Source organism: Daphnia pulicaria, chromosome 3 (genome assembly GCF_021234035.1).
Source record: "Daphnia pulicaria isolate SC F1-1A chromosome 3, SC_F0-13Bv2, whole genome shotgun sequence".
Lineage (NCBI taxonomy): Eukaryota > Metazoa > Arthropoda > Branchiopoda > Diplostraca > Daphniidae > Daphnia > Daphnia pulicaria.
In genome coordinates, this window is record NC_060915.1 from 988,774 (window position 1) to 1,002,335 (window position 13,562).

At 36.7% G+C, this 13,562-nt stretch overlaps 27 pseudogenes; all 27 read left to right on the forward strand.

Annotated features, from left to right (window-relative positions):
* Nucleotides 1-71: 71 nt before the first annotated feature.
* Nucleotides 72-190, forward strand: LOC124330893 (annotated as a pseudogene).
* Nucleotides 191-604: 414 nt separating this feature from the next.
* On the forward strand, nt 605-723 carry LOC124330894 (annotated as a pseudogene).
* A 414-nt stretch (nt 724-1,137) lies between these two features.
* On the forward strand, nt 1,138-1,256 carry LOC124330895 (annotated as a pseudogene).
* A 414-nt stretch (nt 1,257-1,670) lies between these two features.
* On the forward strand, nt 1,671-1,789 carry LOC124330896 (annotated as a pseudogene).
* Nucleotides 1,790-2,203: 414 nt separating this feature from the next.
* On the forward strand, nt 2,204-2,322 carry LOC124334116 (annotated as a pseudogene).
* A 414-nt stretch (nt 2,323-2,736) lies between these two features.
* LOC124330897 lies at nt 2,737-2,855 on the forward strand (annotated as a pseudogene).
* A 414-nt stretch (nt 2,856-3,269) lies between these two features.
* On the forward strand, nt 3,270-3,388 carry LOC124334117 (annotated as a pseudogene).
* A 284-nt stretch (nt 3,389-3,672) lies between these two features.
* LOC124334166 lies at nt 3,673-3,791 on the forward strand (annotated as a pseudogene).
* Nucleotides 3,792-4,075: 284 nt separating this feature from the next.
* LOC124334168 lies at nt 4,076-4,194 on the forward strand (annotated as a pseudogene).
* A 414-nt stretch (nt 4,195-4,608) lies between these two features.
* Nucleotides 4,609-4,727, forward strand: LOC124334345 (annotated as a pseudogene).
* Nucleotides 4,728-5,186: 459 nt separating this feature from the next.
* On the forward strand, nt 5,187-5,305 carry LOC124334346 (annotated as a pseudogene).
* Nucleotides 5,306-5,720: 415 nt separating this feature from the next.
* On the forward strand, nt 5,721-5,839 carry LOC124330898 (annotated as a pseudogene).
* A 414-nt stretch (nt 5,840-6,253) lies between these two features.
* LOC124330899 lies at nt 6,254-6,372 on the forward strand (annotated as a pseudogene).
* Nucleotides 6,373-6,787: 415 nt separating this feature from the next.
* Nucleotides 6,788-6,906, forward strand: LOC124330900 (annotated as a pseudogene).
* Nucleotides 6,907-7,320: 414 nt separating this feature from the next.
* On the forward strand, nt 7,321-7,439 carry LOC124330901 (annotated as a pseudogene).
* A 414-nt stretch (nt 7,440-7,853) lies between these two features.
* LOC124330903 lies at nt 7,854-7,972 on the forward strand (annotated as a pseudogene).
* A 414-nt stretch (nt 7,973-8,386) lies between these two features.
* On the forward strand, nt 8,387-8,505 carry LOC124330904 (annotated as a pseudogene).
* Nucleotides 8,506-8,919: 414 nt separating this feature from the next.
* Nucleotides 8,920-9,038, forward strand: LOC124330905 (annotated as a pseudogene).
* Nucleotides 9,039-9,452: 414 nt separating this feature from the next.
* Nucleotides 9,453-9,571, forward strand: LOC124330906 (annotated as a pseudogene).
* A 414-nt stretch (nt 9,572-9,985) lies between these two features.
* LOC124330907 lies at nt 9,986-10,104 on the forward strand (annotated as a pseudogene).
* A 284-nt stretch (nt 10,105-10,388) lies between these two features.
* LOC124334169 lies at nt 10,389-10,507 on the forward strand (annotated as a pseudogene).
* Nucleotides 10,508-10,791: 284 nt separating this feature from the next.
* On the forward strand, nt 10,792-10,910 carry LOC124334347 (annotated as a pseudogene).
* A 459-nt stretch (nt 10,911-11,369) lies between these two features.
* LOC124335582 lies at nt 11,370-11,488 on the forward strand (annotated as a pseudogene).
* Nucleotides 11,489-11,772: 284 nt separating this feature from the next.
* On the forward strand, nt 11,773-11,891 carry LOC124334348 (annotated as a pseudogene).
* Nucleotides 11,892-12,306: 415 nt separating this feature from the next.
* Nucleotides 12,307-12,425, forward strand: LOC124330909 (annotated as a pseudogene).
* Nucleotides 12,426-12,839: 414 nt separating this feature from the next.
* On the forward strand, nt 12,840-12,958 carry LOC124330910 (annotated as a pseudogene).
* A 284-nt stretch (nt 12,959-13,242) lies between these two features.
* On the forward strand, nt 13,243-13,361 carry LOC124335583 (annotated as a pseudogene).
* Nucleotides 13,362-13,562: the final 201 nt, after the last annotated feature.

Genomic DNA, 13,562 nt, shown 5'->3' on the forward strand with positions numbered 1-13,562 from the left:
CATTTCTATCACTTTGAAGTGATTTTCTATTCATCCATTGGGACTGGGAGGGTAAATTTTCATTTTTGAATGTCAACGGCCATATCACGTAGAACGCACCTGGTCTCGTCAGCTCCCAGAAGTTAAGTTACGTCGAGTCCCGTTAGTACTTGGAAGGGTGACCGCTTGGGAATACGGGATGTCGTTGGCGATGAACAGTTTGTTTTCAATAACAAACTTCTTGAAATTTTTTTTCAATCACGATGGTTACCAGTCCAAATTCTTAGATAAAAAGTTTCAATGGCATAGAGATAGGTTCAATTCATCTATTTGAATGATTCTGGATCAATTCCATTGAGAGTTTTTCAAAGTTTATCGCGTTTTTTAATCGCGATGGTTACCAGTCCAAATTCGTAGATCAAAAATTTCAATGGCATAGAGATAGGTTCAATTCATCTATTTGAATGATTCTGGATAAATTTCATTGCGAGTTTTTTAAAGTTTATCGCGCTTTTTTATTCGCGATGGTTACGAGTCCAAATTCAATGAACAAACATTTCTATCACTTTGAAGTGATTTTCTATTCATCCATTGGGACTGGGAGGGTAAATTTTCATTTTTGAATGTCAACGGCCATATCACGTAGAACGCACCTGGTCTCGTCAGCTCCCAGAAGTTAAGTTACGTCGAGTCCCGTTAGTACTTGGAAGGGTGACCGCTTGGGAATACGGGATGTCGTTGGCGATGAACAGTTTGTTTTCAATAACAAACTTCTTGAAATTTTTTTTCAATCACGATGGTTACCAGTCCAAATTCTTAGATAAAAAGTTTCAATGGCATAGAGATAGGTTCAATTCATCTATTTGAATGATTCTGGATCAATTCCATTGAGAGTTTTTCAAAGTTTATCGCGTTTTTTAATCGCGATGGTTACCAGTCCAAATTCGTAGATCAAAAATTTCAATGGCATAGAGATAGGTTCAATTCATCTATTTGAATGATTCTGGATAAATTTCATTGCGAGTTTTTTAAAGTTTATCGCGCTTTTTTATTCGCGATGGTTACGAGTCCAAATTCAATGAACAAACATTTCTATCACTTTGAAGTGATTTTCTATTCATCCATTGGGACTGGGAGGGTAAATTTTCATTTTTGAATGTCAACGGCCATATCACGTAGAACGCACCTGGTCTCGTCAGCTCCCAGAAGTTAAGTTACGTCGAGTCCCGTTAGTACTTGGAAGGGTGACCGCTTGGGAATACGGGATGTCGTTGGCGATGAACAGTTTGTTTTCAATAACAAACTTCTTGAAATTTTTTTTCAATCACGATGGTTACCAGTCCAAATTCGTAGATAAAAAATTTCAATGCCTTAGAGATAGGTTCAATTCATCTATAAGAATGATTCTGGATCAATTCCATTGAGAGTTTTTCAAAGTTTATCGCGTTTTTTAATCGCGATGGTTACCAGTCCAAATTCGTAGATCAAAAATTTCAATGGCATAGAGATAGGTTCAATTCATCTATTTGAATGATTCTGGATAAATTTCATTGCGAGTTTTTTAAAGTTTATCGCGCTTTTTTATTCGCGATGGTTACGAGTCCAAATTCAATGAACAAACATTTCTATCACTTTGAAGTGATTTTCTATTCATCCATTGGGACTGGGAGGGTAAATTTTCATTTTTGAATGTCAACGGCCATATCACGTAGAACGCACCTGGTCTCGTCAGCTCCCAGAAGTTAAGTTACGTCGAGTCCCGTTAGTACTTGGAAGGGTGACCGCTTGGGAATACGGGATGTCGTTGGCGATGAACAGTTTGTTTTCAATAACAAACTTCTTGAAATTTTTTTTCAATCACGATGGTTACCAGTCCAAATTCGTAGATAAAAAATTTCAATGCCTTAGAGATAGGTTCAATTCATCTATAAGAATGATTCTGGATCAATTCCATTGAGAGTTTTTCAAAGTTTATCGCGTTTTTTAATCGCGATGGTTACCAGTCCAAATTCGTAGATCAAAAATATCAATGGCATAGAGATAGGTTCAATTCATCTATTTGAATGATTCTGGATAAATTTCATTGCGAGTTTTTCAAAGTTTATCGCGCTTTTTTATTCGCGATGGTTACGAGTCCAAATTCAATGAACAAACATTTCTATCACTTTGAAGTGATTTTCTATTCATCCATTGGGACTGGGAGGGTAAATTTTCATTTTTGAATGTCAACGGCCATATTACGTAGAACGCACCTGGTCTCGTCAGCTCCCAGAAGTTAAGTTACGTCGAGTCCCGTTAGTACTTGGAAGGGTGACCGCTTGGGAATACGGGATGTCGTTGGCGATGAACAGTTTGTTTTCAATAACAAACTTCTTGAAATTTTTTTTCAATCACGATGGTTACCAGTCCAAATTCTTAGATAAAAAGTTTCAATGGCATAGAGATAGGTTCAATTCATCTATTTGAATGATTCTGGATCAATTCCATTGAGAGTTTTTCAAAGTTTATCGCGTTTTTTAATCGCGATGGTTACCAGTCCAAATTCGTAGATCAAAAATTTCAATGGCATAGAGATAGGTTCAATTCATCTATTTGAATGATTCTGGATAAATTTCATTGCGAGTTTTTTAAAGTTTATCGCGCTTTTTTATTCGCGATGGTTACGAGTCCAAATTCAATGAACAAACATTTCTATCACTTTGAAGTGATTTTCTATTCATCCATTGGGACTGGGAGGGTAAATTTTCATTTTTGAATGTCAACGGCCATATCACGTAGAACGCACCTGGTCTCGTCAGCTCCCAGAAGTTAAGTTACGTCGAGTCCCGTTAGTACTTGGAAGGGTGACCGCTTGGGAATACGGGATGTCGTTGGCGATGAACAGTTTGTTTTCAATAACAAACTTCTTGAAATTTTTTTTCAATCACGATGGTTACCAGTCCAAATTCGTAGATAAAAAATTTCAATGCCTTAGAGATAGGTTCAATTCATCTATAAGAATGATTCTGGATCAATTCCATTGAGAGTTTTTCAAAGTTTATCGCGTTTTTTAATCGCGATGGTTACCAGTCCAAATTCGTAGATCAAAAATATCAATGGCATAGAGATAGGTTCAATTCATCTATTTGAATGATTCTGGATAAATTTCATTGCGAGTTTTTCAAAGTTTATCGCGCTTTTTTATTCGCGATGGTTACGAGTCCAAATTCAATGAACAAACATTTCTATCACTTTGAAGTGATTTTCTATTCATCCATTGGGACTGGGAGGGTAATTTTTCATTTTTGAATGTCAACGGCCATATTACGTAGAACGCACCTGGTCTCGTCAGCTCCCAGAAGTTAAGTTACGTCGAGTCCCGTTAGTACTTGGAAGGGTGACCGCTTGGGAATACGGGATGTCGTTGGCGATGAACAGTTTGTTTTCAATAACAAACTTCTTGAAATTTTTTTTCAATCACGATGGTTACCAGTCCAAATTCTTAGATAAAAAGTTTCAATGGCATAGAGATAGGTTCAATTCATCTATTTGAATGATTCTGGATAAATTTCATTGCGAGTTTTTCAAAGTTTATCGCGCTTTTTTATTCGCGATGGTTACGAGTCCAAATTCAATGAACAAACATTTATATCACTTTGAAGTGATTTTCTATTCATCCATTGGGACTGGGAGGGTAAATTTTCATTTTTGAATGTCAACGGCCATATCACGTAGAACGCACCTGGTTTCGTCAGCTCCCAGAAGTTAAGTTACGTCGAGTCCCGTTAGTACTTGGAAGGGTGACCGCTTGGGAATACGGGATGTCGTTGGCGATGAACAGTTTGTTTTCAATAACAAACTTCTTGAAATTTTTTTTCAATCACGATGGTTACCAGTCCAAATTCGTAGATCAAAAATTTCAATGCCTTAGAGATAGGTTCAATTCATCTATAAGAATGATTCTGGATCAATTCCATTGAGAGTTTTTCAAAGTTTATCGCGCTTTTTTATTCGCGATGGTTACGAGTCCAAATTCAATGAACAAACATTTCTATCACTTTGAAGTGATTTTCTATTCATCCATTGGGACTGGGAGGGTAAATTTTCATTTTTGAATGTCAACGGCCATATCACGTAGAACGCACCTGGTTTCGTCAGCTCCCAGAAGTTAAGTTACGTCGAGTCCCGTTAGTACTTGGAAGGGTGACCGCTTGGGAATACGGGATGTCGTTGGCGATGAACAGTTTGTTTTCAATAACAAACTTCTTGAAATTTTTTTTCAATCACGATAATTACCAGTCCAAATTCGTAGATAAAAAATTTCAATGCCTTAGAGATAGGTTCAATTCATCTATAAGAATGATTCTGGATCAATTCCATTGAGAGTTTTTCAAAGTTTATCGCGTTTTTTAATCGCGATGGTTACCAGTCCAAATTCGTAGATCAAAAATATCAATGGCATAGAGATAGGTTCAATTCATCTATAGAAATGATTCTGGATAAATTTCATTGCGAGTTTTTCAAAGTTTATCGCGCTTTTTTATTCTTGATGGTTACGAGTCCAAATTCAATGAACAAACATTTCTATCACTTTGAAGTGATTTTCTATTCATCCATTGGGACTGGGAGGGTAATTTTTCATTTTTGAATGTCAACGGCCATATCACGTAGAACGCACCTGGTCTCGTCAGCTCCCAGAAGTTAATTTACGTCGAGTCCCGTTAGTACTTGGAAGGGTGACCGCTTGGGAATACGGGATGTCGTTGGCGATGAATAGTTTGTTTTCAATAACAAATTTCTTGAAATTGTTTTTTTCAATCACGATGGTAACCAGTCCAAATTCGTAGATAAAACATTTCAATGCCTTAGAGATAGGTTAAATTCATCTATAAGAATGATTCTGGATCAATTCCATTGAGAGTTTTTCAAAGTTTATCGCGTTTTTTAATCGCGATGGTTTCAATAACAAACTTCTTGAAATTTTTTTTCAATCACGATGGTTACCAGTCCAAATTCTTAGATAAAAAATTTCAATGGCATAGAGATAGGTTCAATTCATCTATTTGAATGATTCTGGATAAATTTCATTGCGAGTTTTTCAAAGTTTATCGCGCTTTTTTATTCGCGATGGTTACGAGTCCAAATTCAATGAACAAACATTTCTATCACTTTGAAGTGATTTTCTATTCATCCATTGGGACTGGGAGGGTAATTTTTCATTTTTGAATGTCAACGGCCATATCACGTAGAACGCACCTGGTCTCGTCAGCTCCCAGAAGTTAATTTACGTCGAGTCCCGTTAGTACTTGGAAGGGTGACCGCTTGGGAATACGGGATGTCGTTGGCGATGAATAGTTTGTTTTCAATAACAAATTTCTTGAAATTTTTTTTTCAATCACGATGGTAACCAGTCCAAATTCGTAGATAAAACATTTCAATGCCTTAGAGATAGGTTAAATTCATCTATAAGAATGATTCTGGATCAATTCCATTGAGAGTTTTTCAAAGTTTATCGCGTTTTTTAATCGCGATGGTTACCAGTCCAACTTCGTATATAAAAAATATCAATGGCATAGAGATAGGTTCAATTCATCTATTTGAATGATTCTGGATAAATTTCATTGCGAGTTTTTCAAAGTTTATCGCGCTTTTTTATTCGCGATGGTTACGAGTCCAAATTCAATGAACAAACATTTCTATCACTTTGAAGTGATTTTCTATTCATCCATTGGGACTGGGAGGGTAATTTTTCATTTTTGAATGTCAACGGCCATATCACGTAGAACGCACCTGGTCTCGTCAGCTCCCAGAAGTTAAGTTACGTCGAGTCCCGTTAGTACTTGGAAGGGTGACCGCTTGGGAATACGGGATGTCGTTGGCGATGAACAGTTTGTTTTCAATAACAAACTTCTTGAAATTTTTTTTCAATCACGATGGTTACCAGTCCAAATTCGTAGATAAAAAATTTCAATGCCTTAGAGATAGGTTCAATTCATCTATAAGAATGATTCTGGATCAATTCCATTGAGAGTTTTTCAAAGTTTATCGCGTTTTTTAATCGCGATGGTTACCAGTCCAAATTCGTAGATCAAAAATATCAATGGCATAGAGATAGGTTCAATTCATCTATTTGAATGATTCTGGATAAATTTCATTGCGAGTTTTTCAAAGTTTATCGCGCTTTTTTATTCGCGATGGTTACGAGTCCAAATTCAATGAACAAACATTTCTATCACTTTGAAGTGATTTTCTATTCATCCATTGGGACTGGGAGGGTAAATTTTCATTTTTGAATGTCAACGGCCATATCACGTAGAACGCACCTGGTCTCGTCAGCTCCCAGAAGTTAAGTTACGTCGAGTCCCGTTAGTACTTGGAAGGGTGACCGCTTGGGAATACGGGATGTCGTTGGCGATGAATAGTTTGTTTTCAATAACAAATTTCTTGAAATTTTTTTTTCAATCACGATGGTAACCAGTCCAAATTCGTAGATAAAACATTTCAATGCCTTAGAGATAGGTTAAATTCATCTATAAGAATGATTCTGGATCAATTCCATTGAGAGTTTTTCAAAGTTTATCGCGTTTTTTAATCGCGATGGTTACCAGTCCAACTTCGTATATAAAAAATATCAATGGCATAGAGATAGGTTCAATTCATCTATTTGAATGATTCTGGATAAATTTCATTGCGAGTTTTTCAAAGTTTATCGCGCTTTTTTATTCGCGATGGTTACGAGTCCAAATTCAATGAACAAACATTTCTATCACTTTGAAGTGATTTTCTATTCATCCATTGGGACTGGGAGGGTAATTTTTCATTTTTGAATGTCAACGGCCATATCACGTAGAACGCACCTGGTCTCGTCAGCTCCCAGAAGTTAAGTTACGTCGAGTCCCGTTAGTACTTGGAAGGGTGACCGCTTGGGAATACGGGATGTCGTTGGCGATGAACAGTTTGTTTTCAATAACAAACTTCTTGAAATTTTTTTTCAATCACGATGGTTACCAGTCCAAATTCGTAGATAAAAAATTTCAATGCCTTAGAGATAGGTTCAATTCATCTATAAGAATGATTCTGGATCAATTCCATTGAGAGTTTTTCAAAGTTTATCGCGTTTTTTAATCGCGATGGTTACCAGTCCAAATTCGTAGATCAAAAATATCAATGGCATAGAGATAGGTTCAATTCATCTATTTGAATGATTCTGGATAAATTTCATTGCGAGTTTTTCAAAGTTTATCGCGCTTTTTTATTCGCGATGGTTACGAGTCCAAATTCAATGAACAAACATTTCTATCACTTTGAAGTGATTTTCTATTCATCCATTGGGACTGGGAGGGTAAATTTTCATTTTTGAATGTCAACGGCCATATCACGTAGAACGCACCTGGTCTCGTCAGCTCCCAGAAGTTAAGTTACGTCGAGTCCCGTTAGTACTTGGAAGGGTGACCGCTTGGGAATACGGGATGTCGTTGGCGATGAACAGTTTGTTTTCAATAACAAACTTCTTGAAATTTTTTTTCAATCACGATGGTTACCAGTCCAAATTCGTAGATAAAAAATTTCAATGCCTTAGAGATAGGTTCAATTCATCTATAAGAATGATTCTGGATCAATTCCATTGAGAGTTTTTCAAAGTTTATCGCGTTTTTTAATCGCGATGGTTACCAGTCCAAATTCGTAGATAAAAAATATCAATGGCATAGAGATAGGTTCAATTCATCTATTTGAATGATTCTGGATAAATTTCATTGCGAGTTTTTCAAAGTTTATCGCGCTTTTTTATTCGCGATGGTTACGAGTCCAAATTCAATGAACAAACATTTCTATCACTTTGAAGTGATTTTCTATTCATCCATTGGGACTGGGAGGGTAAATTTTCATTTTTGAATGTCAACGGCCATATCACGTAGAACGCACCTGGTCTCGTCAGCTCCCAGAAGTTAAGTTACGTCGAGTCCCGTTAGTACTTGGAAGGGTGACCGCTTGGGAATACGGGATGTCGTTGGCGATGAACAGTTTGTTTTCAATAACAAACTTCTTGAAATTTTTTTTCAATCACGATGGTTACCAGTCCAAATTCGTAGATAAAAAATTTCAATGCCTTAGAGATAGGTTCAATTCATCTATAAGAATGATTCTGGATCAATTCCATTGAGAGTTTTTCAAAGTTTATCGCGTTTTTTAATCGCGATGGTTACCAGTCCAAATTCGTAGATCAAAAATATCAATGGCATAGAGATAGGTTCAATTCATCTATTTGAATGATTCTGGATAAATTTCATTGCGAGTTTTTCAAAGTTTATCGCGCTTTTTTATTCGCGATGGTTACGAGTCCAAATTCAATGAACAAACATTTCTATCACTTTGAAGTGATTTTCTATTCATCCATTGGGACTGGGAGGGTAATTTTTCATTTTTGAATGTCAACGGCCATATCACGTAGAACGCACCTGGTCTCGTCAGCTCCCAGAAGTTAAGTTACGTCGAGTCCCGTTAGTACTTGGAAGGGTGACCGCTTGGGAATACGGGATGTCGTTGGCGATGAACAGTTTGTTTTCAATAACAAACTTCTTGAAATTTTTTTTCAATCACGATGGTTACCAGTCCAAATTCGTAGATAAAAAATTTCAATGCCTTAGAGATAGGTTCAATTCATCTATAAGAATGATTCTGGATCAATTCCATTGAGAGTTTTTCAAAGTTTATCGCGTTTTTTAATCGCGATGGTTACCAGTCCAAATTCGTAGATCAAAAATATCAATGGCATAGAGATAGGTTCAATTCATCTATTTGAATGATTCTGGATAAATTTCATTGCGAGTTTTTCAAAGTTTATCGCGCTTTTTTATTCGCGATGGTTACGAGTCCAAATTCAATGAACAAACATTTCTATCACTTTGAAGTGATTTTCTATTCATCCATTGGGACTGGGAGGGTAATTTTTCATTTTTGAATGTCAACGGCCATATCACGTAGAACGCACCTGGTCTCGTCAGCTCCCAGAAGTTAAGTTACGTCGAGTCCCGTTAGTACTTGGAAGGGTGACCGCTTGGGAATACGGGATGTCGTTGGCGATGAACAGTTTGTTTTCAATAACAAACTTCTTGAAATTTTTTTTCAATCACGATGGTTACCAGTCCAAATTCGTAGATAAAAAATTTCAATGCCTTAGAGATAGGTTCAATTCATCTATAAGAATGATTCTGGATCAATTCCATTGAGAGTTTTTCAAAGTTTATCGCGTTTTTTAATCGCGATGGTTACCAGTCCAAATTCGTAGATCAAAAATATCAATGGCATAGAGATAGGTTCAATTCATCTATTTGAATGATTCTGGATAAATTTCATTGCGAGTTTTTCAAAGTTTATCGCGCTTTTTTATTCGCGATGGTTACGAGTCCAAATTCAATGAACAAACATTTCTATCACTTTGAAGTGATTTTCTATTCATCCATTGGGACTGGGAGGGTAAATTTTCATTTTTGAATGTCAACGGCCATATCACGTAGAACGCACCTGGTCTCGTCAGCTCCCAGAAGTTAAGTTACGTCGAGTCCCGTTAGTACTTGGAAGGGTGACCGCTTGGGAATACGGGATGTCGTTGGCGATGAACAGTTTGTTTTCAATAACAAACTTCTTGAAATTTTTTTTCAATCACGATGGTTACCAGTCCAAATTCGTAGATAAAAAATTTCAATGCCTTAGAGATAGGTTCAATTCATCTATAAGAATGATTCTGGATCAATTCCATTGAGAGTTTTTCAAAGTTTATCGCGTTTTTTAATCGCGATGGTTACCAGTCCAAATTCGTAGATCAAAAATATCAATGGCATAGAGATAGGTTCAATTCATCTATTTGAATGATTCTGGATAAATTTCATTGCGAGTTTTTCAAAGTTTATCGCGCTTTTTTATTCGCGATGGTTACGAGTCCAAATTCAATGAACAAACATTTCTATCACTTTGAAGTGATTTTCTATTCATCCATTGGGACTGGGAGGGTAAATTTTCATTTTTGAATGTCAACGGCCATATCACGTAGAACGCACCTGGTCTCGTCAGCTCCCAGAAGTTAAGTTACGTCGAGTCCCGTTAGTACTTGGAAGGGTGACCGCTTGGGAATACGGGATGTCGTTGGCGATGAACAGTTTGTTTTCAATAACAAACTTCTTGAAATTTTTTTTCAATCACGATGGTTACCAGTCCAAATTCTTAGATAAAAAGTTTCAATGGCATAGAGATAGGTTCAATTCATCTATTTGAATGATTCTGGATAAATTTCATTGCGAGTTTTTCAAAGTTTATCGCGCTTTTTTATTCGCGATGGTTACGAGTCCAAATTCAATGAACAAACATTTCTATCACTTTGAAGTGATTTTCTATTCATCCATTGGGACTGGGAGGGTAAATTTTCATTTTTGAATGTCAACGGCCATATCACGTAGAACGCACCTGGTTTCGTCAGCTCCCAGAAGTTAAGTTACGTCGAGTCCCGTTAGTACTTGGAAGGGTGACCGCTTGGGAATACGGGATGTCGTTGGCGATGAACAGTTTGTTTTCAATAACAAACTTCTTGAAATTTTTTTTCAATCACGATGGTTACCAGTCCAAATTCTTAGATAAAAAATTTCAATGGCATAGAGATAGGTTCAATTCATCTATAAGAATGATTCTGGATCAATTCCATTGAGAGTTTTTCAAAGTTTATCGCGCTTTTTTATTCGCGATGGTTACGAGTCCAAATTCAATGAACAAACATTTCTATCACTTTGAAGTGATTTTCTATTCATCCATTGGGACTGGGAGGGTAATTTTTCATTTTTGAATGTCAACGGCCATATCACGTAGAACGCACCTGGTCTCGTCAGCTCCCAGAAGTTAATTTACGTCGAGTCCCGTTAGTACTTGGAAGGGTGACCGCTTGGGAATACGGGATGTCGTTGGCGATGAATAGTTTGTTTTCAATAACAAATTTCTTGAAATTGTTTTTTTCAATCACGATGGTAACCAGTCCAAATTCGTAGATAAAACATTTCAATGCCTTAGAGATAGGTTAAATTCATCTATAAGAATGATTCTGGATCAATTCCATTGAGAGTTTTTCAAAGTTTATCGCGTTTTTTAATCGCGATGGTTTCAATAACAAACTTCTTGAAATTTTTTTTCAATCACGATGGTTACCAGTCCAAATTCTTAGATAAAAAATTTCAATGGCATAGAGATAGGTTCAATTCATCTATTTGAATGATTCTGGATAAATTTCATTGCGAGTTTTTCAAAGTTTATCGCGCTTTTTTATTCGCGATGGTTACGAGTCCAAATTCAATGAACAAACATTTCTATCACTTTGAAGTGATTTTCTATTCATCCATTGGGACTGGGAGGGTAAATTTTCATTGTTGAATGTCAACGGCCATATCACGTAGAACGCACCTGGTCTTGTCAGCTCCCAGAAGTTAAGTTACGTCGAGTCCCGTTAGTACTTGAAAGGGTGACCGCTTGGGAATACGGGATGTCGTTGGCGATGAACAGTTTGTTTTCAATAACAAACTTCCTGAAATTTTTTTTCAATCACGATGGTTACCAGTCCAAATTCTTAGATAAAAAATTTCAATGGCATAGAGATAGGTTCAATTCATCTATAAGAATGATTCTGGATCAATTCCATTGAGAGTTTTTCAAAGTTTATCGCGCTTTTTTATTCGCGATGGTTACGAGTCCAAATGCAATGAACAAACATTTCTATCACTTTGAAGTGATTTTCTATTCATCCATTGGGACTGGGAGGGTAATTTTTCATTTTTGAATGTCAACGGCCATATCACGTAGAACGCACCTGGTCTCGTCAGCTCCCAGAAGTTAATTTACGTCGAGTCCCGTTAGTACTTGGAAGGGTGACCGCTTGGGAATACGGGATGTCGTTGGCGATGAATAGTTTGTTTTCAATAACAAATTTCTTGAAATTTTTTTTTCAATCACGATGGTAACCAGTCCAAATTCGTAGATAAAACATTTCAATGCCTTAGAGATAGGTTAAATTCATCTATAAGAATGATTCTGGATCAATTCCATTGAGAGTTTTTCAAAGTTTATCGCGTTTTTTAATCGCGATGGTTACCAGTCCAACTTCGTATATAAAAAATATCAATGGCATAGAGATAGGTTCAATTCATCTATTTGAATGATTCTGGATAAATTTCATTGCGAGTTTTTCAAAGTTTATCGCGCTTTTTTATTCGCGATGGTTACGAGTCCAAATTCAATGAACAAACATTTCTATCACTTTGAAGTGATTTTCTATTCATCCATTGGGACTGGGAGGGTAATTTTTCATTTTTGAATGTCAACGGCCATATCACGTAGAACGCACCTGGTCTCGTCAGCTCCCAGAAGTTAAGTTACGTCGAGTCCCGTTAGTACTTGGAAGGGTGACCGCTTGGGAATACGGGATGTCGTTGGCGATGAACAGTTTGTTTTCAATAACAAACTTCTTGAAATTTTTTTTCAATCACGATGGTTACCAGTCCAAATTCGTAGATAAAAAATTTCAATGCCTTAGAGATAGGTTCAATTCATCTATAAGAATGATTCTGGATCAATTCCATTGAGAGTTTTTCAAAGTTTATCGCGTTTTTTAATCGCGATGGTTACCAGTCCAAATTCGTAGATAAAAAATATCAATGGCATAGAGATAGGTTCAATTCATCTATTTGAATGATTCTGGATAAATTTCATTGCGAGTTTTTCAAAGTTTATCGCGCTTTTTTATTCGCGATGGTTACGAGTCCAAATTCAATGAACAAACATTTCTATCACTTTGAAGTGATTTTCTATTCATCCATTGGGACTGGGAGGGTAAATTTTCATTTTTGAATGTCAACGGCCATATCACGTAGAACGCACCTGGTCTCGTCAGCTCCCAGAAGTTAAGTTACGTCGAGTCCCGTTAGTACTTGGAAGGGTGACCGCTTGGGAATACGGGATGTCGTTGGCGATGAACAGTTTGTTTTCAATAACAAACTTCTTGAAATTTTTTTTCAATCACGATGGTTACCAGTCCAAATTCTTAGATAAAAAATTTCAATGGCATAGAGATAGGTTCAATTCATCTATTTGAATGATTCTGGATAAATTTCATTGCGAGTTTTTCAAAGTTTATCGCGCTTTTTTATTCGCGATGGTTACGAGTCCAAATTCAATGAACAAACATTTCTATCACTTTGAAGTGATTTTCTATTCATCCATTGGGACTGGGAGGGTAAATTTTCATTGTTGAATGTCAACGGCCATATCACGTAGAACGCACCTGGTCTTGTCAGCTCCCAGAAGTTAAGTTACGTCGAGTCCCGTTAGTACTTGAAAGGGTGACCGCTTGGGAATACGGGATGTCGTTGGCGATGAACAGTTTGTTTTCAATAACAAACTTCCTGAAATTTTTTTTCAATCACGATGGTTACCAGTCCAAATTCTTAGATAAAAAATTTCAATGGCATAGAGATAGGTTCAATTCATCTATAAGAATGATTCTGGATCAATTCCATTGAGAGTTTTTCAAAGTTTATCGCGCTTTTTTATTCGCGATGGTTACGAGTCCAAAT